Source organism: Triturus cristatus, unplaced genomic scaffold (assembly GCF_964204655.1).
Source record: "Triturus cristatus unplaced genomic scaffold, aTriCri1.1 SCAFFOLD_141, whole genome shotgun sequence".
Lineage (NCBI taxonomy): Eukaryota > Metazoa > Chordata > Amphibia > Caudata > Salamandridae > Triturus > Triturus cristatus.
Genome location: NW_028188323.1, coordinates 2,131,227 through 2,159,160, shown reverse-complemented (window position 1 = coordinate 2,159,160; position 27,934 = coordinate 2,131,227).

Below are 27,934 nucleotides of genomic sequence, written 5' to 3'. Positions count from 1 at the left end.
TGACTGACAGACTCACTGACTGACTACCAGACTCACTGACTGACTGACTCACTGACTGACTCAGTCACTGACTGACTCACTGACTGACTGACTCACTGACTGACAGACTCACTGACTGACTGACAGACTCACTGACCGACTGACAGACTCACTGTCTGACTGACTCCCTGACTGACAGACAGACTCACTCACTGACTGACAGACTCACTCACTCACTCACTGACTGACAGATTCACTCACTGACTGACTGACAGATTCACTCACTCACTGACTGACAGACTCACTGACTGAGAGACAGACTCACTCACTGACTGACTGACAGACTCACTGACTGACTCACTGACTGACAGACTCACTGACTGACAGACTCACTGACTGACTGACAGACTCACTGACTGACTCCCTGACTGACTCACTGACTGACAGACAGACTCACTGACTGACTGACTCACTGACTGACTGACAGACTCACTGACTGACTCACTGACTCACTGACTGACTCACTCACTCACTCACTCACTCACTGACTCACTGACTGACTGACTGACAGACTCACTGACTGACTGACTGACTGACTCACTCACTGACTGACTCACTCACTGACTCACTCACTGACTCACTCACTCTCACTGACTGACTCACTCTCACTGACTGACTCACTCTCACTGACAGACTCACTCTCACTTACTGACTCACTCTCACTGACTGACTCACTCTCACTGACTGACAGACTCACTCACTGACTGACAGACTCATTTACTGACTGACTGACAGACTCACTGACTGACTCACTGACTGACTGACTGACTCACTGACTGACTCACTGACTCACTGACAGACTGACTCACTGACTGAATGACTCACTGACTGACTGACTGACTGACAGACTCACTGACTGACTCACTGACTGACTGACTGACTGACCGACTCACTGACTGACTGACAGACTCACTGACTGACTGACAGACTCACTGACAGACTCACTCACTGACTGACTGACAGACTCACTGACAGACTCACTCACTGACTGACTGACAGACTCACTGACTGACTCACTGACTGACTGACTGACTCACTGACTGACTCACTGACTGACAGACTCACTGACTGACTGACTCACTCTCACTGACTGACTCACTCACTGACACTCACTCACTCACTCACTCACTGACTCACTCACTGACTGACTCACTGACTGACTGAATGACTCACTCACTGACTGACTCACTGACTGACTGACTCACTCACTCACTGACTCACTCACTCACTCACTCACTCACCGACTCACTCACTGACACTCAGTCACTCACACTCACTCACCGACACTCACTCACTGACACTCACTAACTGACACTCACTCACTGACTCACTCACTGACTGACAGACTCACTGACTGACTGACTGACAGACTCACTGACTGACTGACTCACTGACTGACTCACTGACTGACTGACTGACTGACAGACTCACTGACTGACTGACTGACAGACTAACTGACTGACTGACTGACAGACTCACTCACTGACTGACTGACAGACTCACTGACTGACTGACTGACTGACAGACTCACTCACTGACTGACTGACAGACTCACTGACTGACTGACTGACAGACTCACTGACTGACTGACAGAATCACTGACTGACTGACAGACTCACTCACTGATTGACTGACAGACTCACTCACTGACTGACTGACAGACTCACTCACTGACAGACTGACTGACTCACTGACAGACTGACTGACTCACTGACTGACTGACAGACTCACTCACTGCCTGACAGAATCACTCACTGCCTCACTGACTGACTGACTGACTGACTGACTGACTGACAGACTCACTCACTGACAGACTCACTCACTGACTCACCACCTGACTCACCACCTGACAGACTCACTCACTGACTGACAGACTCACTCACTGACTGACAGACTCACTCACTGACTGACTGACAGACTCACTGACTGACTGACTGACAGACTCACTCACTGACTGACTGAGAGACTCACTCACTGACTGACTCACTCACTGACTGTCTGACAGACTCACTCACTGACTGTCTGACAGACTCACTGACTGACTGACAGACTCACTGACTGACTCACTGACTGACTGACTGACTCACTGACTGACTGACAGACTCACTCACTGCCTGACAGAATCACTCACTGCCTCACTCACTGACTAACTGACTGACTGACAGACTCACTCACTGATAGACTCACTCACTGACTGACTCACTCACTGACTGTCTGACAGACTCACTGACTGACTCACTCACTGACTGACAGACTCACTCACTGACTGACAGACTCACTCACTGACTGACTCACTGACTGACTCACTGACTGACAGACTGACTGACTCACTGACAGACTGACAGACTCACTCACTGCCTGACAGAATCACTCACTGCCTCACTCACTGCCTCACTCACTGCCTCACTCACTGACTGACTGACTGACTGACTGACAGACTCACTCACTGACAGACTCACTCACTGACTCACCACCTGACAGACTCACTCACTGACTGACAGACTCACTCACTGACTGACAGACTCACTCACTGACTGACTGACAGACTCACTGACTGACTGACTGACAGACTCACTGACTGACTGACTGAGAGACTCACTCACTGACTGACTCACTCACCAACTGTCTGACAGACTCACTCACTGACTGTCTGACAGACTCACTGACTGACTGACAGACTCACTGACTGACTCACTGACTGACTGACTGACTCACTGACTGACTGACAGACTCACTCACTGCCTGACAGAATCACTCACTGCCTCACTCACTGACTAACCGACTGACTGACAGACTCACTCACTGACAGACTCACTCACTGACTCACTCACTCACTGACTGTCTGACAGACTCACTGACTGACTCACTCACTGACTGACAGACTCTTTCACTGACTGACAGACTCACTCACTGACTGACTCACTGACTGACTCACTGACTGACAGACTCACTCACTGACTGACAGACTCACTCACTGACTGACAGACTCACTGACTGACTGACTGACAGACTCACTCACTGACTGACTGACAGACTCACTCACTGACTGACTGACAGACTCACTCACTGACTTACTGACTCACTGACTGTCTGACAGACTCACTCACTGACTGTCTGACAGACTCACTGACTGACTGACAGACTGACTGACTGACTCACTGACTGACTCACTGACTGACTCACTGACTGACTCACTGACTGACTGACAGACTCACTCACTGCCTGACAGAATCACTCACTGCCTCACTCACTGACTGACTGACTGACTGACAGACTCACTCACTGACAGACTCACTCACTGACTGACTCACTCACTGCCTCACTCACTGACTGACTGACTCACTGACTGACTGACTGACTCACTGACTGACTCACTGACTGACTGACTGACTGACAGACTCACTCACTGACTGACTCACTCACTGACTGACAGACTCACTCACTGACTGCCTGACTCACTGACACTCACTGACTGATTGACAGACTCACTCACTGACTGACAGACTCACTGACTGACTGACAGACTCACTCACTGACTGACAGACTCACTCACTGACTGACAGACTCACTCACTGACTCACTGACTGACAGACTCACTCACTGACTCACTGACTGACAGACTCACTCACTGACTGATAGATTTACTGACTGACAGACTCACCGACTGACAGACTCACTGACTGACAGACTCTCTGACTGACTGACTGACAGACTCACTGACTGACAGAGTCACTGACTGACTGACTGACTGACTGACTGACTCACTGACTGTCTCACTGACTGACTCACTGACTGACTCACTGACTGACTCACTGACTGACTCACTGACAGACTGACTCACTGACTCACTGACTGACTGACTCACTCACTGACTCACTCACTGACTCACTCTCACTGACTGACTGACTCACTCTCACTGACTGACTCACTCTCACTGACAGACTCACTCTCACTTACTGACTCACTCTCACTGACTGACTCACTCTCACTGACTGACAGACTCACTGACTGACTGACTGACTGACAGACTCACTGACTGACTGACAGACTCACTCACTGACTGACTGACTCACTGACTGACTGACTGACTGACAGACTCACTGTCTGACTGACAGACTAACTCACTGACTGACTGACTCACTGACTGACTGATAGACTCACTCACTGACTGGCTGACTCACTGACTGACTGACTGACTCACTGACTGACTCACTGACTCACTGACTGACTCACTGACTGACAGACTCACTGACTGACTCTCTCTCACTGACTGACTCACTCACTCACTCACTGACTGACTCACTCACTCACTGACTGACTGACTCACTCACTCACTGACTGACTGACTCACTCACTGACTCACTGACTCACTCACTGACTCACTGACTGACTGACTGACTCACTGAATGACTGACTGACAGACTCACTGACTGACTGACTCACTGACTGACTGACTGACAGACTCACTGACTGACTGACTCACTGACTGACTCACTGACTGACTGACTGACTGACAGACTCACTGACTGACTGACTGACAGACTAACTGACTGACTGACTGACAGACTCACTCACTGACTGACTGACAGACTCATTGACTGACTGACTGACTGACAGACTCACTCACTGACTGACTGACAGACTCACTGACTGACTGACTGACAGACTCACTGACTGACTGACTGACAGACTCACTGACTGACAGACTCACTCACTGATTGACTGACAGACTCACTCACTGACTGACTGACAGACTCACTCACTGACAGACTGACTGACTCACTGACAGACTGACTGACTCACTGACTGACTGACAGACTCACTCACTGCCTGACAGAATCACTCACTGCCTCACTGACTGACTGACTGACTGACTGACTGACTGACAGACTCACTCACTGACAGACTCACTCACTGACTCACCACCTGACTCACCACCTGACAGACTCACTCAATGACTGACAGACTCACTCACTGACTGACAGACTCACTCACTGACTGACTGACAGACTCACTGACTGACTGACTGACAGACTCACTCACTGACTGACTGAGAGACTCACTCACTGACTGACTCACTCACTGACTGTCTGACAGACTCACTCACTGACTGTCTGACAGACTCACTGACGGACTGACAGACTCACTGACTGACTCACTGACTGACTGACTGACTCACTGACTGACTGACAGACTCACTCACTGCCTGACAGAATCACTCACTGCCTCACTCACTGACTAACTGACTGACTGACAGACTCACTCACTGATAGACTCACTCACTGACTGACTCACTCACTGACTGTCTGACAGACTCACTGACTGACTCACTCACTGACTGACAGACTCACTCACTGACTGACAGACTCACTCACTGACTGACTCACTGACTGACTCACTGACTGACAGACTCACTGACTGACAGACTCACTCACTGACAGACCCACTGACTGACAGACCCACTGACTGACAGACTCACTGACTGACTCACTCACTCACTGACAGACCCACTGACTGACAGACCCACTGACTGACAGACTCACTGACTGACAAACTCACTCACTGCCTCACTCACTGACTGACTCACTGACTGACTCACTCACTGACTAACCGACAGACTCACTCACTGACTGACTGACAGACTCACTCACTGACTGACTGACTGACAGACTCACTCACTGACTGACTGACAAACTCACTGACTGACTGACTGACAGACTCACTCACTAACTCACTGACTGACTGACTCACTCACTGACTGACAGACTCACTGACTGACAGACTCACTGACTGACAGACTCACTGACTGACTGACTGACAGACTCACTGACTGACAGACTCACTGACTGACTGACTGACTGAGTCACTGACTGACTGACTCACTGACTGACTCACTGACTGACTCACTGACTGACTGACTGACTGACTGACTGACTCACTGACAGATTCACTGACTGACTGACAGACTCACTGACTGACTGACTGACTGACTGACTGACTGACTGACTCACTGACTGACTCACTCACTCACTCTCACTGACTGACTCACTCACTCTCACTGACAGACTCACTCTCACTTACTGACTCACTCTCACTGACAGACTCACTCTCACTCACTGACTCACTCTCACTGACTGACTCACTCTCACTGACTGACAGACTCACTGACTGACTGACAGACTCACTCACTGACTGACTGACAGACTCACTGACTGTCTCACTGACTGGCTGACTGACTGACTCACTGACTGACTTACAGACTGACTCACTGACTGACTGACTCTCTGACTGACTGACTCACTGACTGACTGACTCACTGACTGACTCACTCACTGACTGACTCACTGACTGACTGACTGACAGACTCACTCACAGACTGACTGACAGACTCACTGACTGACTGACTGACAGACTCACTCACTCACTGACTGACTGACAGACTCACTCACTGACTGACTGACAGACTCACTCACTCACTCACTGACAGACTCACTCACTGACTGACTGACAGACTCACTCACTCACTGACTCACTGACTGACTGACAGACTCACTCACTGACTGACTGACAGACTCACTCACTGACTGACTGACAGACTCACTCACTGACTGACAGACTCACTCACTGACTGATTGACAGACTCACTCACTCACTGACTGACTGACAGACTCACTCACTGACTGACTGACAGACTCACTCACTGACTGACTGACAGACTCACTCACTCACACACTGACAGACTCACTGACTGACTGACAGACTCACTCACTGACTCACTGACTGACTGACAGACTCACTCACTGACTGACAGACTCACTGACTGACAGACTCACTGACTGACAGACTCACTGACTGACTGACTGACAGACTCACTGACTGACAGACTCACTGACTGACTGACTGACTGACTGACTCACTGACTGACTGACTCACTGACTGACTCACTGACTGACTCACTGACTGACTGACAGATTCACTCACTGACTGTCTCACTGACTGACTCACTGACTGACTCACTGACAGATTCACTGACTGACTGACAGACTCACTGACTGACTGACTCACTGACTGACTCACTCACTGACTGACTCACTCACTGACTGACTCAATCTCACTGAAAGACTCACTCTCACTTACTGACTCACTCTCACTGACTGACTCACTCTCACTGACTGACAGACTCACTGACTGACTGACAGACTCACTGACTGACTGACTGACAGACTCACTCACTGACTCACTGACTGACTGACTGACTGACTCACTGACTGACTGACTCACTGACTGACTCACAGACTGACTGACTGACTGACTGACAGACTCACTGACTGACTGACAGACTCACTCACTGACTGCCTGACTCACTGACTGACTGACAGACTCACTCACTGACTGACTCACTGACTGACTGACTGACAGACTCACTGTCTGACTGACAGACTCACTCACTGACTGGCTGACTCACTGACTGACTGACTGACTCACTGACTGACTCACTGACTCACTGACTGACTCACTGACTGACAGACTCACTGACTGACTCACTCTCACTGACTGACTCACTCACTCACTCACTCACTGACTGACTCACTCACTCACTGACTGACTGACTGACTGACTCACTCACTCACTGACTGACTCACTCACTCACTGACTCACTGACTGACTCACTGACTCACTGACTGACTGACTCACTGAATGACTGACTGACAGACTCACTGACTGACTGACTCACTGACTGACTGACTGACAGACTCACTGACTGACTGACTCACTGACTGACTCACTGACTGACTGACTGACTGACAGACTCACTGACTGACTGACTGACAGACTAACTGACTGACTGACTGACAGACTCACTCACTGACTGACTGACAGACTCATTGACTGACTGACTGACAGACTCACTCACTGACTGACTGACAGACTCACTGACTGACTGACTGACAGACTCACTGACTGACTGACAGAATCACTGACTGACTGACAGACTCACTCACTGATTGACTGACAGACTCACTCACTGACTGACTGACAGACTCACTCACTGACAGACTGACTGACTCACTGACAGACTGACTGACTCACTGACTGACTGACAGACTCACTCACTGCCTGACAGAATCACTCACTGCCTCACTCACTGACTGACTGACTGACTGACAGACTCACTCACTGACAGACTCACTCACTGACTCACCACCTGACTCACCACCTGACAGACTCACTCACTGACTGACAGACTCACTCACTGACTGACAGACTCACTCACTGACTGACTGACAGACTCACTGACTGACTGACTGACAGACTCACTCACTGACTGACTGAGAGACTCACTCACTGACTGACTCACTCACTGACTGTCTGACAGACTCACTCACTGACTGTCTGACAGACTCACTGACTGACTGACAGACTCACTGACTGACTCACTGACTGACTGACTGACTGACTGACTGACTGACAGACTCACTCACTGCCTGACAGAATCACTCACTGCCTCACTCACTGACTAACTGACTGACTGACAGACTCACTCACTGATAGACTCACTCACTGACTGACTCACTCACTGACTGTCTGACAGACTCACTGACTGACTCACTCACTGACTGACAGACTCACTCACTGACTGACAGACTCACTCACTGACTGACTCACTGACTGACTCACTGACTGACAGACTCACTGACTGACAGACTCACTCACTGACAGACCCACTGACTGACAGACCCACTGACTGACAGACTCACTGACTGACTCACTCACTCACTGACAGACCCACTGACTGACAGACCCACTGACTGACAGACTCACTGACTGACAGACTCACTCACTGTCTCACGCACTGACTGACTCACTGACTGACTCACTCACTGACTAACCGACAGACTCACTCACTGACTCACTGACAGACTCACTCACTGCCTGACTCACTGACTGACAGACTCACTGACTGACAGACTCACAGACTGACAGACTCACTCACTGACAGACCCACTGACTGACAGACCCACTGACTGACAGACTCACTGACTGACTGAGTCACTGACTGACTCACTGACTGACTGACTCACTGACTCACTGACTCACTGACTCACTGACTCACTGACTCACACACTGACTGACTGATTGACAGACTGACTGACAGACTCACTCACTGACTGACAGACTCACTCACTGACTAACTCACTGACTGACAGACTCACTCACTGACTGACTCACTCACTGACTGACTGACAGACTCACTGACTGACTGACTGACTGACTGACTGACTGACTCACTGACACTCACTGACTGATTGACAGACTCACTGACTGACTGACAGACTCACTGACTGACTGACTGACTGACTGACTGACTGACTGACTGACTCACTGACTCACTCACTGACTGACTGACTGACTGACTGACTGACTGACTCACTGACAGACTCACTGACTGACTCACTGACTGACTCACTGACTCACTCACTGACTCACTCACTGACACACTCACTGACTCACTGACTGACTGACAGACTCACTGACTGACTGACAGACTCACTCACTGACTGACAGACTCACTCACTGACTGACTGACAGACTCACTGACTGACTGACAGACTCACTGACTGACTGGCAGACTCACTGACAGACTGACTGACTCACTCACTGACTCACTCACTGACTGACTGACTCAATGACTGACTGACTCACTCACTGACAGACTCACTGACTGACAGACTCACTCACTCACTGATTGACTGAAAGACTCACTCACTCACTGACAGACTCACTCACTGAGACTCACTCACTGACTGACAGACTCACTGACTGACTGACAGACTCACTGACTGACTACCAGACTCACTGACTGACTGACTCACTGACTGACTCAGTCACTGACTGACTCACTGACTGACTGACTCACTGACTGACAGACTCACTGACTGACTGACAGACTCACTGACTGACTGACAGACTCACTGTCTTTCTGACTCCCTGACTGAGAGACAGACTCACTCACTGACTGACAGACTCACTCACTCACTCACTGACTGACAGATTCACTCACTGACTGACTGACAGATTCACTCACTCACTGACTGACAGACTCACTGACTGAGAGACAGACTCACTCACTGACTGACTGACAGACTCACTGACATTCTCACTGACTGACTCACTGACTGACAGACTCACTGACTGACAGACTCACTGACTGACTGACAGACTCACTGACTGACTCCCTGACTGACTCACTGACTGACAGACAGACTCACTCACTGACTGACAGACTCACTCACTGACTGACTGACAGACTCACTGACTGACTGACTGACTCACTGACTGACTCACTCACTGACTGACTGACTGACAGACTCACTGACTGACTGACTGACTGACACACTCACTGACTGACTCACTCACTGACTCACTCACTGACTGACTCACTCTCACTGACTGACTCACTCTCACTGACTGACTCACTCTCACTGACAGACTCACTCTCACTTACTGACTCACTCTCACTGACTGACTCACTCTCACTGACTGACAGACTCACTCACTGACTGACAGACTCATTTACTGACTGACTGACAGACTCACTGACTGACTCACTGACTGACTGACTGACTCACTGACTGACTCACTGACTCACTGACAGACTGACTCACTGACTGAATGACTCACTGACTGACTGACTCACTGACAGACTCACTGACTGACTCACTGACTGACTGACTGACTGACTCACTGACTGACTCACTGAATGACTGACTGACTCACTGACTGACTCACTGACTGACAGACACACTGACTGACTGACTCACTGACTGACTCACTGACTGACTGACTGACTGACTGACTCACTGACTGACTGACAGACTCACTCACTGACTGACTGACTCACTGACTGACTGACAGACTCACTGACTGACTGACTGACTCACTGACTGACTGACTCACTCTCACTGACTGACTGACTCACTGACACTCACTCACTCACTCACTCACTGACTCACTCACTGACACTCACTCACTCACTCACTCACTGACTCACTGACTGACTGACTCACTCACTCACTCACTGACTGACTCACTGACTGACTGACTCACTCACTCACTGACTCACTCACTCACTCACTGACTCACTCACTCACTCACCGACTCACTCACTGACACTCAGTCACTCACACTCACTCACTGACACTCACTCACTGACACTCACAAACTGACACTCACTCACTGACTGACTCACTGACTGACAGACTCACTGACTGACTGACTGACAGACTCACTGACTGACTGACTCACTGACTGACTCACTGACTGACTGACTGACTGACAGACTCACTGACTGACTGACTGACAGACTCACTGACTGACTGACTGACTGACAGACTCACTCACTGACTGACTGACAGACTCACTCACTGACTGACTGACAGACTCACTCACTGACTGACTGACAGACTCACTCACAGACTGACAGAATCACTGACTGACTGACAGACTCACTCACTGATTGACTGACAGACTCACTCACTGACAGACTGACTGACTCACTGACAGACTGACTGACTCACTGACTGACTGACAGACTCACTCACTGCCTGACAGAATCACTCACTGCCTCACTCACTGCCTCACTCACTGACTGACTGACTGACTGACTGACAGACTCACTCACTGACAGACTCACTCACTGACTCACCACCTGACAGACTCACTCACTGACTGACAGACTCACTCACTGACTGACAGACTCACTCACTGACTGACTGACAGACTCACTGACTGACTGACTGACAGACTCACTCACTGACTGATTGAGAGACTCACTCACTGACTCACTCACTGACTGACTCACTCACCAACTGTCTGACAGACTCACTCACTGACTGTCTGACAGACTCACTGACTGACTGACAGACTCACTGACTGACTCACTGACTGACTGACTGACTCACTGACTGACTGACAGACTCACTCACTGCCTGACAGAATCACTCACTGCCTCACTCACTGACTAACCGACTGACTGACAGACTCACTCACTGACTGACTGACATACTCACTCACTGACTGACTGACAGACTCACTCACTGACTGACAGACTCACTCACTGAGTGATTGACAGACTCACTCACTCACTGACTGACTGACAGACTCACTCACTGACTGACTGACAGACTCACTCACTGACTGACTGACAGACTCACTCACTCACACACTGACAGACTCACTGACTGACTGACAGACTCACTCACTGACTCACTGACTGACTGACAGACTCACTCACTGACTGACAGACTCACTGACTGACAGACTCACTGACTGACAGACTCACTGACTGACTGACTGACAGACTCACTGACTGACAGACTCACTGACTGACTGACTGACTGACTGACTCACTGACTGACTGACTCACTGACTGACTCACTGACTGACTCACTGACTGACTGACAGATTCACTCACTGACTGTCTCACTGACTGACTCACTGACTGACTCACTGACAGATTCACTGACTGACTGACAGACTCACTGACTGACTGACTCACTGACTGACTCACTCACTGACTGACTCACTCACTGACTGACTCAATCTCACTGAAAGACTCACTCTCACTTACTGACTCACTCTCACTGACTGACTCACTCTCACTGACTGACAGACTCACTGACTGACTGACAGACTCACTGACTGACTGACTGACAGACTCACTCACTGACTCACTGACTGACTGACTGACTGACTCACTGACTGACTGACTCACTGACTGACTCACAGACTGACTGACTGACTGACTGACAGACTCACTGACTGACTGACAGACTCACTCACTGACTGCCTGACTCACTGACTGACTGACAGACTCACTCACTGACTGACTCACTGACTGACTGACTGACAGACTCACTGTCTGACTGACAGACTCACTCACTGACTGGCTGACTCACTGACTGACTGACTGACTCACTGACTGACTCACTGACTCACTGACTGACTCACTGACTGACAGACTCACTGACTGACTCACTCTCACTGACTGACTCACTCACTCACTCACTCACTCACTGACTCACTCACTCACTGACTGACTGACTGACTGACTCACTCACTCACTGACTGACTCACTCACTCACTGACTCACTGACTGACTCACTGACTCACTGACTGACTGACTGACTCACTGAATGACTGACTGACAGACTCACTGACTGACTGACTCACTGACTGACTGACTGACAGACTCACTGACTGACTCACTCACTGACTGACTGACAGACTCACTGACTGACTCACTGACTGACTGACTGACTCACTGACTGACTCACTGACTGACAGACTCACTGACTGACTGACTCACTCTCACTGACTGACTCACTCACTGACACTCACTCACTCACTCACTCACTGACTCACTCACTGACTGACTCACTGACTGACTGACTGACTCACTCACTGACTGACTCACTGACTGACTGACTCACTCACTCACTGACTCACTCACTCACTCACTCACTCACCGACTCACTCACTGACACTCAGTCACTCACACTCACTCACCGACACTCACTCACTGACACTCACTAACTGACACTCACTCACTGACTCACTCACTGACTGACAGACTCACTGACTGACTGACTGACAGACTCACTGACTGACTGACTCACTGACTGACTCACTGACTGACTGACTGACTGACAGACTCACTGACTGACTGACTGACAGACTAACTGACTGACTGACTGACAGACTCACTCACTGACTGACTGACAGACTCACTGACTGACTGACTGACTGACAGACTCACTCACTGACTGACTGACAGACTCACTGACTGACTGACTGACAGACTCACTGACTGACTGACAGAATCACTGACTGACTGACAGACTCACTCACTGATTGACTGACAGACTCACTCACTGACTGACTGACAGACTCACTCACTGACAGACTGACTGACTCACTGACAAACTGACTGACTCACTGACTGACTGACAGACTCACTCACTGCCTGACAGAATCACTCACTGCCTCACTGACTGACTGACTGACTGACTGACTGACTGACAGACTCACTCACTGACTGACTCACTCACTGACTGTCTGACAGACTCACTCACTGACTGTCTGACAGACTCACTGACTGACTGACAGACTCACTGACTGACTCACTGACTGACTGACTGACTCACTGACTGACTGACAGACAATCTCACTGCCTGACAGAATCACTCACTGCCTCACTCACTGACTAACTGACTGACTGACAGACTCACTCACTGATAGACTCACTCACTGACTGACTCACTCACTGACTGTCTGACAGACTCACTGACTGACTCACTCACTGACTGACAGACTCACTCACTGACTGACAGACTCACTCACTGACTGACTCACTGACTGACTCACTGACTGACAGACTGACTGACTCACTGACAGACTGACAGACTCACTCACTGCCTGACAGAATCACTCACTGCCTCACTCACTGCCTCACTCACTGCCTCACTCACTGACTGACTGACTGACTGACTGACAGACTCACTCACTGACAGACTCACTCACTGACTCACCACCTGACAGACTCACTCACTGACTGACAGACTCACTCACTGACTGACAGACTCACTCACTGACTGACTGACAGACTCACTGACTGACTGACTGACAGACTCACTGACTGACTGACTGAGAGACTCACTCAATGACTGACTCACTCACCAACTGTCTGACAGACTCACTCACTGACTGTCTGACAGACTCACTGACTGACTGACAGACTCACTGACTGACTCACTGACTGACTGACTGACTCACTGACTGACTGACAGACTCACTCACTGCCTGACAGAATCACTCACTGCCTCACTCACTGACTAACCGACTGACTGACAGACTCACTCACTGACAGACTCACTCACTGACTCACTCACTCACTGACTGTCTGACAGACTCACTGATTGACTCACTCACTGACTGACAGACTCTTTCACTGACTGACAGACTCACTCACTGACTGACTCACTGACTGACTCACTGACTGACAGACTCACTCACTGACTGACAGACTCACTCACTGACTGACAGACTCACTGACTGACTGACTGACAGACTCACTCACTGACTGACTGACAGACTCACTCACTGACTGACTGACAGACTCACTCACTGACTTACTGACTCACTGACTGTCTGACAGACTCACTCACTGACTGTCTGACAGACTCACTGACTGACTGACAGACTCACTGACTGACTCACTGACTGACTCACTGACTGACTCACTGACTGACTGACAGACTCACTCACTGCCTGACAGAATCACTCACTGCCTCACTCACTGACTGACTGACTGACTGACAGACTCACTCACTGACAGACTCACTCACTGACTGACTCACTCACTGCCTCACTCACTGACTGACTGACTCACTGACTGACTGACTGACTCACTGACTGACTCACTGACTGACTGACTGACTGACAGACTCACTCACTGACTGACTCACTCACTGACTGACAGACTCACTCACTGACTGCCTGACTCACTGACACTCACTGACTGATTGACAGACTCACTGACTGACTGACAGACTCACTGACTGACTGACAGACTCACTCACTGACTGACAGACTCACTCACTGACTGACAGACTCACTCACTGACTCACTGACTGACAGACTCACTCACTGACTCACTGACTGACAGACTCACTCACTGACTGATAGATTTACTGACTGACAGACTCACCGACTGACAGACTCACTGACTGACAGACTCTCTGACTGACTGACTGACAGACTCACTGACTGACAGAGTCACTGACTGACTGACTGACTGACTGACTGACTCACTGACTGTCTCACTGACTGACTCACTGACTGACTCACTGACTGACTCACTGACTGACTCACTGACAGACTGACTCACTGACTCACTGACTGACTGACTCACTCACTGACTCACTCACTGACTCACTCTCACTGACTGACTGACTCACTCTCACTGACTGACTCACTCTCACTGACAGACTCACTCTCACTTACTGACTCACTCTCACTGACTGACTCACTCTCACTGACTGAAAGACTCACTGACTGACTGACTGACTGACAGACTCACTGACTGACTGACAGACTCACTCACTGACTGACTGACTCACTGACTGACTGACTGACTGACAGACTCACTGTCTGACTGACAGACTAACTCACTGACTGACTGACTCACTGACTGACTGATAGACTCACTCACTGACTGGCTGACTCACTGACTGACTGACTGACTCACTGACTGACTCACTGACTCACTGACTGACTCACTGACTGACAGACTCACTGACTGACTCACTCTCACTGACTGACTCACTCACTCACTCACTCACTGACTGACTCACTCACTCACTGACTGACTGACTGACTCACTCACTGACTGACTGACTCACTCACTGACTCACTGACTGACTCACTGACTCACTGACTGACTGACTGACTCACTGAATGACTGACTGACAGACTCACTGACTGACTGACTCACTGACTGACTGACTGACAGACTCACTGACTGACTGACTCACTGACTGACTCACTGACTGACTGACTGACTGACAGACTCACTGACTGACTGACTGACAGACTAACTGACTGACTGACTGACAGACTCACTCACTGACTGACTGACAGACTCATTGACTGACTGACTGACTGACAGACTCACTCACTGACTGACTGACAGACTCACTGACTGACTGACTGACAGACTCACTGACTGACTGACTGACAGACTCACTGACTGACTGACAGACTCACTCACTGATTGACTGACAGACTCACTCACTGACTGACTGACAGACTCACTCACTGACAGACTGACTGACTCACTGACAGACTGACTGACTCACTGACTGACTGACAGACTCACTCACTGCCTGACAGAATCACTCACTGCCTCACTGACTGACTGACTGACTGACTGACTGACAGACTCACTCACTGACAGACTCACTCACTGACTCACCACCTGACTCACCACCTGACAGACTCACTCAATGACTGACAGACTCACTCACTGACTGACAGACTCACTCACTGACTGACTGACAGACTCACTGACTGACTGACTGACAGACTCACTCACTGACTGATTGAGAGACTCACTCACTGACTGACTCACTCACTGACTGTCTGACAGACTCACTCACTGACTGTCTGACAGACTCACTGACTGACTGACAGACTCACTGACTGACTCACTGACTGACTGACTGACTCACTGACTGACTGACAGACTCACTCACTGCCTGACAGAATCACTCACTGCCTCACTCACTGACTAACTGACTGACTGACAGACTCACTCACTGATAGACTCACTCACTGACTGACTCACTCACTGACTGTCTGACAGACTCACTGACTGACTCACTCACTGACTGACAGACTCACTCACTGACTGACAGACTCACTCACTGACTGACTCACTGACTGACTCACTGACTGACAGACTCACTGACTGACAGACTCACTCACTGACAGACCCACTGACTGACAGACCCACTGACTGACAGACTCACTGACTGACTCACTCACTCACTGACAGACCCACTGACTGACAGACCCACTGACTGACAGACTCACTGACTGACAAACTCACTCACTGCCTCACTCACTGACTGACTCACTGACTGACTCACTCACTGACTAACCGACAGACTCACTCACTGACTGACTGACAGACTCACTCACTGACTGACTGACTGACAGACTCACTCACTGACTGACTGACAAACTCACTGACTGACTGACTGACAGACTCACTCACTAACTCACTGACTGACTGACTCACTCACTGACTGACAGACTCACTGACTGACAGACTCACTGACTGACAGACTCACTGACTGACTGACTGACAGACTCACTGACTGACAGACTCACTGACTGACAGACTCACTGACTGACTGACTGACTGAGTCACTGACTGACTGACTCACTGACTGACTCACTGACTGACTCACTGACTGACTGACTGACTGACTCACTGACTCACTGACAGATTCACTGACTGACTGACAGACTCACTGACTGACTGACTGACTGACTGACTGACTGACTGACTCACTGACTGACTCACTCACTCACTCTCACTGACTGACTCACTCACTCTCACTGACAGACTCACTCTCACTTACTGACTCACTCTCACTGACAGACTCACTCTCACTCACTGACTCACTCTCACTGACTGACTCACTCTCACTGACTGACAGACTCACTGACTGACTGACAGACTCACTCACTGACTGACTGACAGACTCACTGACTGTCTCACTGACTGGCTGACTGACTGACTCACTGACTGACTTACAGACTGACTCACTGACTGACTGACTCTCTGACTGACTGACTCACTGACTGACTGACTCACTGACTGACTCACTGACTGACTGACTCACTGACTGACTGACTGACAGACTCACTCACAGACTGACTGACAGACTCACTGACTGACTGACTGACAGACTCACTCACTCACTGACTGACTGACAGACTCACTCACTGACTGACTGACAGACTCACTCACTCACTCACTGACAGACTCACTCACTGACTGACTGACAGACTCACTCACTCACTGACTCACTGACTGACTGACAGACTCACTCACTGACTGACTGACAGACTCACTGACTGACTGACTGACAGACTCACTCACTGACTGACAGACTCACTCACTGACTGATTGACAGACTCACTCACTCACTGACTCACTGACTGACTGACAGACTCACTGACTGACTGACTGACAGACTCACTGACTGACTGACTGACAGACTCACTCACTGACTCACTGACTGACTCACTGACTCACTGACTGACTGACTGACTCACTGAATGACTGACTGACAGACTCACTGACTGACTGACTCACTGACTGACTGACTGACAGACTCACTGACTGACTGACTCACTGACTGACTCACTGACTGACTGACTGACTGACAGACTCACTGACTGACTGACTGACAGACTAACTGACTGACTGACTGACAGACTCACTCACTGACTGACTGACAGACTCATTGACTGACTGACTGACTGACAGACTCACTCACTGACTGACTGACAGACTCACTGACTGACTGACTGACAGACTCACTGACTGACTGACTGACAGACTCACTGACTGACTGACAGACTCACTCACTGATTGACTGACAGACTCACTCACTGACTGACTGACAGACTCACTCACTGACAGACTGACTGACTCACTGACAGACTGACTGACTCACTGACTGACTGACAGACTCACTCACTGCCTGACAGAATCACTCACTGCCTCACTGACTGACTGACTGACTGACTGACTGACTGACAGACTCACTCACTGACAGACTCACTCACTGACTCACCACCTGACTCACCACCTGACAGACTCACTCAATGACTGACAGACTCACTCACTGACTGACAGACTCACTCACTGACTGACTGACAGACTCACTGACTGACTGACTGACAGACTCACTCACTGACTGACTGAGAGACTCACTCACTGACTGACTCACTCACTGACTGTCTGACAGACTCACTCACTGACTGTCTGACAGACTCACTGACTGACTGACAGACTCACTGACTGACTCACTGACTGACTGACTGACTCACTGACTGACTGACAGACTCACTCACTGCCTGACAGAATCACTCACTGCCTCACTCACTGACTAACTGACTGACTGACAGACTCACTCACTGATAGACTCACTCACTGACTGACTCACTCACTGACTGTCTGACAGACTCACTGACTGACTCACTCACTGACTGACAGACTCACTCACTGACTGACAGACTCACTCACTGACTGACTCACTGACTGACTCACTGACTGACAGACTCACTGACTGACAGACTCACTCACTGACAGACCCACTGACTGACAGACCCACTGACTGACAGACTCACTGACTGACTCACTCACTCACTGACAGACCCACTGACTGACAGACCCACTGACTGACAGACTCACTGACTGACAAACTCACTCACTGCCTCACTCACTGACTGACTCACTGACTGACTCACTCACTGACTAACCGACAGACTCACTCACTGACTGACTGACAGACTCACTCACTGACTGACTGACTGACAGACTCACTCACTGACTGACTGACAAACTCACTGACTGACTGACTGACAGACTCACTCACTAACTCACTGACTGACTGACTCACTCACTGACTGACAGACTCACTGACTGACAGACTCACTGACTGACAGACTCACTGACTGACTGACTGACAGACTCACTGACTGACAGACTCACTGACTGACTGACTGACTGAGTCACTGACTGACTGACTCACTGACTGACTCACTGACTGACTCACTGACTGACTGACTGACTGACTGACTGACTCACTGACAGATTCACTGACTGACTGACAGACTCACTGACTGACTGACTGACTGACTGACTGACTGACTGACTCACTGACTGACTCACTCACTCACTCTCACTGACTGACTCACTCACTCTCACTGACAGACTCACTCTCACTTACTGACTCACTCTCACTGACAGACTCACTCTCACTCACTGACTCACTCTCACTGACTGACTCACTCTCACTGACTGACAGACTCACTGACTGACTGACAGACTCACTCACTGACTGACTGACAGACTCACTGACTGTCTCACTGACTGGCTGACTGACTGACTCACTGACTGACTTACAGACTGACTCACTGACTGACTGACTCTCTGACTGACTGACTCACTGACTGACTGACTCACTGACTGACTCACTCACTGACTGACTCACTGACTGACTGACTGACAGACTCACTCACAGACTGACTGACAGACTCACTGACTGACTGACTGACAGACTCACTCACTCACTGACTGACTGACAGACTCACTCACTGACTGACTGACAGACTCACTCACTCACTCACTGACAGACTCACTCACTGACTGACTGACAGACTCACTCACTCACTGACTCACTGACTGACTGACAGACTCACTCACTGACTGACTGACAGACTCACTGACTGACTGACTGACAGACTCACTCACTGACTGACAGACTCACTCACTGACTGATTGACAGACTCACTCACTCACTGACTGACTGACAGACTCACTCACTGACTGACTGACAGACTCACTCACTGACTGACTGACAGACTCACTCACTCACACACTGACAGACTCACTGACTGACTGACAGACTCACTCACTGACTCACTGACTGACTGACAGACTCACTCACTGACTGACAGACTCACTGACTGACAGACTCACTGACTGACAGACTCACTGACTGACTGACTGACAGACTCACTGACTGACAGACTCACTGACTGACTGACTGACTGACTGACTCACTGACTGACTGACTCACTGACTGACTCACTGACTGACTCACTGACTGACTGACAGATTCACTCACTGACTGTCTCACTGACTGACTCACTGACTGACTCACTGACAGATTCACTGACTGACTGACAGACTCACTGACTGACTGACTCACTGACTGACTCACTCACTGACTGACTCACTCACTGACTGACTCAATCTCACTGAAAGACTCACTCTCACTTACTGACTCACTCTCACTGACTGACTCACTCTCACTGACTGACAGACTCACTGACTGACTGACAGACTCACTGACTGACTGACTGACAGACTCACTCACTGACTCACTGACTGACTGACTGACTGACTCACTGACTGACTGACTCACTGACTGACTCACAGACTGACTGACTGACTGACTGACAGACTCACTGACTGACTGACAGACTCACTCACTGACTGCCTGACTCACTGACTGACTGACAGACTCACTCACTGACTGACTCACTGACTGACTGACTGACAGACTCACTGTCTGACTGACAGACTCACTCACTGACTGGCTGACTCACTGACTGACTGACTGACTCACTGACTGACTCACTGACTCACTGACTGACTCACTGACTGACAGACTCACTGACTGACTCACTCTCACTGACTGACTCACTCACTCACTCACTCACTGACTGACTCACTCACTCACTGACTGACTGACTGACTGACTCACTCACTCACTGACTGACTCACTCACTCACTGACTCACTGACTGACTCACTGACTCACTGACTGACTGACTGACTCACTGAATGACTGACTGACAGACTCACTGACTGACTGACTCACTGACTGACTGACTGACAGACTCACTGACTGACTGACTCACTGACTGACTCACTGACTGACTGACTGACTGACAGACTCACTGACTGACTGACTGACAGACTAACTGACTGACTGACTGACAGACTCACTCACTGACTGACTGACAGACTCATTGACTGACTGACTGACAGACTCACTCACTGACTGACTGACAGACTCACTGACTGACTGACTGACAGACTCACTGACTGACTGACAGAATCACTGACTGACTGACAGACTCACTCACTGACTGACTGACTGACAGACTCACTCACTGACTGACTGATAGACTCACTGACACTCACTGACTGATTGACAGACTCACTGACTGACTGACCGACTCACTGACTGACTGACTGACTGACTGACTGACTCACTGACTGACTGACTCACTGACTGATTCACTGACTGACTGACTGACTGACAGACTCACTCACTGACTGACTGACAGACTCACTGACTGACTGACTGACTCACTCACTCACTGACTGACTGACAGACTCACTGACACTCACTGACTGATTGACAGACTCACTGACTGACTGACAGACTCACTCACTGACTGACTGACTGACTGACTGACTGACTGACTGACTCACTGACTGACTCACTGACTGACTCACTGACTGACTCACTGACTGACTCACTGACAGACTCACTGACTGACTCACTGACTCACTCACTGACTCACTCACTGACTGACAGACTCACTGACTGACTGACTGACAGACTCACTCACTGACTGACTCACTCACTGACTGTCTGTCAGACTCACTCACTGACTGTCTGACAGACTCACTGACTGACTGACAGACTCACTGACTGACTCACTGACTGACTCACTGACTGACTCACTGAATGACTGACAGACAGACTCACTCACTGACTGACTCACTGACTGACAGACTCACTCACTGACAGACCCACTGACTGACAGACCCACTGACTGACAGACTCACTGACTGACTCACTCACTCACTGACAGACCCACTGACTGACAGACCCACTGACTGACAGACTCACTGACTGACAAACTCACTCACTGCCTCACTCACTGACTGACTCACTGACTGACTCACTCACTGACTAACCGACAGACTCACTCACTGACTGACTGACAGACTCACTCACTGACTGACTGACTGACAGACTCACTCACTGACTGACTGACAGACTCATTGACTGACTGACTGACAGACTCACTCACTGACTGACTGACAGACTCACTGACTGACTGACTGACAGACTCACTGACTGACTGACAGAATCACTGACTGACTGACAGACTCACTCACTGATTGACTGACAGACTCACTCACTGACTGACTGACAGACTCACTCACTGACAGACTGACTGACTCACTGACAGACTGACTGACTCACTGACTGACTGACAGACTCACTCACTGCCTGACAGAATCACTCACTGCCTCACTCACTGACTGACTGACTGACTGACAGACTCACTCACTGACAGACTCACTCACTGACTCACCACCTGACTCACCACCTGACAGACTCACTCACTGACTGACAGACTCACTCACTGACTGACAGACTCACTCACTGACTGACTGACAGACTCACTGACTGACTGACTGACAGACTCACTCACTGACTGACTGAGAGACTCACTCACTGACTGACTCACTCACTGACTGTCTGACAGACTCACTCACTGACTGTCTGACAGACTCACTGACTGACTGACAGACTCACTGACTGACTCACTGACTGACTGACTGACTGACTGACTGACTGACAGACTCACTCACTGCCTGACAGAATCACTCACTGCCTCACTCACTGACTAACTGACTGACTGACAGACTCACTCACTGATAGACTCACTCACTGACTGACTCACTCACTGACTGTCTGACAGACTCACTGACTGACTCACTCACTGACTGACAGACTCACTCACTGACTGACAGACTCACTCACTGACTGACTCACTGACTGACTCACTGACTGACAGACTCACTGACTGACAGACTCACTCACTGACAGACCCACTGACTGACAGACCCACTGACTGACAGACTCACTGACTGACTCACTCACTCACTGACATACCCACTGACTGACAGACCCACTGACTGACAGACTCACTGACTGACAGACTCACTCACTGTCTCACTCACTGACTGACTCACTGACTGACTCACTCACTGACTAACCGACAGACTCACTCACTGACTCACTGACAGACTCACTCACTGCCTGACTCACTGACTGACAGACTCACTGACTGACAGACTCACAGACTGACAGACTCACTCACTGACAGACCCACTGACTGACAGACCCACTGACTGACAGACTCACTGACTGACTGAGTCACTGACTGACTCACTGACTGACTGACTCACTGACTCACTGACTCACTGACTGACTGACTCACTGACTCACACACTGACTGACTGATTGACAGACTGACTGACAGACTCACTCACTGACTGACAGACTCACTCACTGACTAACTCACTGACTGACAGACTCACTCACTGACTGACTCACTCACTGACTGACTGACAGACTCACTGACTGACTGACTGACTGACTGACTGACTGACTCACTGACACTCACTGACTGATTGACAGACTCACTGACTGACTGACAGACTCACTGACTGACTGACTGACTGACTGACTGACTGACTGACTGACTCACTGACTCACTCACTGACTGACTGACTGACTGACTGACTGACTGACTCACTGACAGACTCACTGACTGACTCACTGACTGACTCACTGACTCACTCACTGACTCACTCACTGACACACTCACTGACTCACTGACTGACTGACAGACTCACTGACTGACTGACAGACTCACTCACTGACTGACAGACTCACTCACTGACTGACTGACAGACTCACTGACTGACTGACAGACTCACTGACTGACTGGCAGACTCACTGACAGACTGACTGACTCACTCACTGACTCACTCACTGACTGACTGACTCAATGACTGACTGACTCACTCACTGACAGACTCACTGACTGACAGACTCACTCACTCACTGATTGACTGAAAGACTCACTCACTCACTGACAGACTCACTCACTGAGACTCACTCACTGACTGACAGACTCACTGACTGACTGACAGACTCACTGACTGACTACCAGACTCACTGACTGACTGACTCACTGACTGACTCAGTCACTGACTGACTCACTGACTGACTGACTCACTGACTGACAGACTCACTGACTGACTGACAGACTCACTGACTGACTGACAGACTCACTGTCTTTCTGACTCCCTGACTGACAGACAGACTCACTCACTGACTGACAGACTCACTCACTCACTCACTGACTGACAGATTCACTCACTGACTGACTGACAGATTCACTCACTCACTGACTGACCGACTCACTGACTGAGAGACAGACTCACTCACTGACTGACTGACAGACTCACTGACATTCTCACTGACTGACTCACTGACTGACAGACTCACTGACTGACAGACTCACTGACTGACTGACAGACTCACTGACTGACTCCCTGACTGACTCACTGACTGACAGACAGACTCACTCACTGACTGACAGACTCACTCACTGACTGACTGACAGACTCACTGACTGACTGACTGACTCACTGACTGACTCACTCACTGACTGACTGACACACTCACTGACTGACTCACTCACTGACTCACTCACTGACTGACTCACTCTCACTGACTGACTCACTCTCACTGACTGACTCACTCTCACTGACAGACTCACTCTCACTTACTGACTCACTCTCACTGACTGACTCACTCTCACTGACTGACAGACTCACTCACTGACTGACAGACTCATTTACTGACTGACTGACAGACTCACTGACTGACTCACTGACTGACTGACTGACTCACTGACTGACTCACTGACTCACTGACAGACTGACTCACTGACTGAATGACTCACTGACTGACTGACTCACTGACAGACTCACTGACTGACTCACTGACTGACTGACTGACTGACTCACTGACTGACTCACTGAATGACTGACTGACTCACTGACTGACTCACTGACTGACAGACACACTGACTGACTGACTCACTGACTGACTCACTGACTGACTGACTGACTGACTGACTCACTGACTGACTGACAGACTCACTCACTGACTGACTGACTCACTGACTGACTGACAGACTCACTGACTGACTGACTGACTCACTGACTGACTGACTCACTCTCACTGACTTACTGACTCACTGACACTCACTCACTCACTCACTCACTGACTCACTCACTGACACTCACTCACTCACTCACTCACTGACTCACTGACTGACTGACTCACTCACTCACTCACTGACTGACTCACTGACTGACTGACTCACTCACTCACTGACTCACTCACTCACTCACTGACTCACTCACTCACTCACCGACTCACTCACTGACACTCAGTCACTCACACTCACTCACTGACACTCACTCACTGACACTCACTAACTGACACTCACTCACTGACTCACTCACTGACTGACAGACTCACTGACTGACTGACTGACAGACTCACTGACTGACTGACTCACTGACTGACTCACTGACTGACTGACTGACTGACAGACTCACTGACTGACTGACTGACAGACTCACTGACTGACTGACTGACTGACAGACTCACTCACTGACTGACTGACAGACTCACTCACTGACTGACTGACAGACTCACTCACTGACTGACTGACAGACTCACTCACAGACTGACAGAATCACTGACTGACTGACAGACTCACTCACTGATTGACTGACAGACTCACTCACTGACAGACTGACTGACTCACTGACAGACTGACTGACTCACTGACTGACTGACAGACTCACTCACTGCCTGACAGAATCACTCACTGCCTCACTCACTGCCTCACTCACTGACTGACTGACTGACTGACTGACAGACTCACTCACTGACAGACTCACTCACTGACTCACCACCTGACAGACTCACTCACTGACTGACAGACTCACTCACTGACTGACAGACTCACTCACTGACTGACTGACAGACTCACTGACTGACTGACTGACAGACTCACTCACTGACTGATTGAGAGACTCACTCACTGACTCACTCACTGACTGACTCACTCACCAACTGTCTGACAGACTCACTCACTGACTGTCTGACAGACTCACTGACTGACTGACAGACTCACTGACTGACTCACTGACTGACTGACTGACTCACTGACTGACTGACAGACTCACTCACTGCCTGACAGAATCACTCACTGCCTCACTCACTGACTAACCGACTGACTGACAGACTCACTCACTGACTGACTGACAGACTCACTCACTGACTGACTGACAGACTCACTCACTGACTGACAGACTCACTCACTGACTGATTGACAGACTCACTCACTCACTGACTGACTGACAGACTCACTCACTGACTGACTGACAGACTCACTCACTGACTGACTGACAGACTCACTCACTCACACACTGACAGACTCACTGACTGACTGACAGACTCACTCACTGACTCACTGACTGACTGACAGACTCACTCACTGACTGACAGACTCACTGACTGACAGACTCACTGACTGACAGACTCACTGACTGACAGACTCACTGACTG